The sequence below is a fragment of the Crocuta crocuta genome, unplaced genomic scaffold (genome assembly GCF_008692635.1).
Source record: "Crocuta crocuta isolate KB4526 unplaced genomic scaffold, BGI_CrCroc_1.0 scaffold2576, whole genome shotgun sequence".
In the NCBI taxonomy this organism is placed as follows: Eukaryota; Metazoa; Chordata; class Mammalia; order Carnivora; family Hyaenidae; genus Crocuta; species Crocuta crocuta.
Window position 1 is genome coordinate 90,325 of NW_027533359.1, and position 2,049 is coordinate 92,373.

Consider the following 2,049-nt stretch of genomic DNA (forward strand, 5'->3'; position numbering starts at 1 on the left):
ACAGCCCAGCCTCTTCAAGTCCATCTATGTTGTTCCTTAGGCATTCTCTCTTTGCTCAAATTGTTGAAGGATGGTGGTTTGTTTCATGGTTTTTGTATTTGAGTCTAATGCACGTTCTAACATGATAGAGGCAATGCATTATTGTGTAGCCACGGTTTTCTGGAGAAGTTGATATTTTAGGAATTGTATTTCAGATCTTAAATAAAATTTGTTTCTAAATTTCAAAGCAAGTATTTTGCAATGTGCCTTTAATATTACTGAGACCAGCAAGTGAGCAAGCCCAGGAAAGCTCTAGATGATATTGAAGGAGAGTTCTGACTCCTGGTGAAAGAATTCCTTTTTCTCTTGGATGTGACAGCCAGGAGTATGCTGTCATGCCAGTTTCCCTCCCCTACCCTCCCAGTGTGGCTTCTGAGTCTGATTGCTTTCTAGTGCTGCTTGTAAGAGCCAGTTTTGTTCCTGATGCTGCTTGCCCCTGTGAGTTGGGCTGGTATAACAGGATATTTAGTGGGTACTATAACAGTCACTTACACTTAATGCAGAGCTTTGCTCTTTCCCACAAAAGGAAGCATGGGCAGCCACCTTCAGATATAATAAAAAATACTAGTAGATTTTGGACCAAAGATGGCATCTTTCCCTAATTTCAGCACTGGAGTCATATTCCCTGGTTTCATAATCCCTTAGACATAACGGAATCTAGAGTAGGGGATTTATGGAGGAGAATTGATGTTGGATGCCTATGATTATAAATCTATCCTAGGGGTGCCTGGGTAGTTCAGTCAGGTGAGTGTCCAACTTTGGCTGAGCATCTGACTGGCTCAGGTCATGATCTTAGGGCTCATGGGTTCAAGCCCGATGTTGGGCTCTGTGCTGATAGCTCAGAGCCTGGAACCTGCTTCAGATTCTGTGTCTCCCTCTCTCTCTGCCCCTCTCCTGCTTGTGCTCTGTCTTTCTCTCTCTCAAAAATAAACATTAAAAACAATTTTTTTAATTTTATAAATTCATCATATATGGAAATTTCCCAAATCAAGTTTTCTTTCATGTATTAGTGTTTTTGCTTTCAAGTGTTTATTTATTTTGAGAGAGAGAATAAGCAGGGGAGGGCCAGAGAGAGAGGGAGACAAACCCAACCAGGCTTCAAAGCATCAGCACAGAGTGCGATGCTGGGCTCAAACTCACAAACCATGAGATCATGACCTGAGCTGAAATTAAGAGTCAGATGCTTAACCAGCCACCTAGGTGCCCCGACAGTGTTTTTTACTTTAGAGAAAAAAATGTATTCCATGGTTACTGCAGAAATTTTGCAAAATACTCTTAAGAACAAATCAGGAAGTAAGAGTCCTGTATAATCCTCCTGGATCAGTCAGTCCCAGCAGGAAATAAATAGGACTCAAATGATTTGAGAAGTTTAATAGAGAATTTTTTTCCCATGTTGTCAGCAAAAGAGGAAATTTATGGCATGTGTTAGTTTGCCAGGGCTGCCACATCAAAGCACCACAAACTAGATGGCTTAAACAACAGAAATTTATTTTCTCATAGTTCTGGAGTTCAGAAGTTTAAGATGAAGGTGTTGGCAGGGTTGGTTTTTTTCTGAGGCCTCTTTCCTGGGCTTGTAGATGGCTACTTTCTGTAATTTCACATGGTCTTTTCCTCTGTACCTGTCTGTGTCCTAATCTCTTCTGGGGAGGCCTAATGACCCTGTTTTAATTTAACTACATCTATAAAGATTCCATCTCCAAATGCAGTCCCATTCTGAGGTACTGGTGGATTAAGATTTCATAATAGGAATTTAGAGGTGACACAATTCGGCCTGCAATATGGTGTTACCTGTAGGCAAAGAGTAGAGTATGAGGGGAGGGAGAAGGATAAGGCGAGGGTGTAGAAGAGAGGTGGGAAAGGAACAGGGGGAGGGGAAGAAGTGGGAGCAGTGGGAAGGGGGAAAGGGAGGAGTGGGGTGGGAGTGGTTACTGGATTGTAAAACAGCTGTGATAGAAAGAGCCACCTGACAGCAGCTGTGATCTTCAGAATGCAGTTAGTTCACAGAGACCT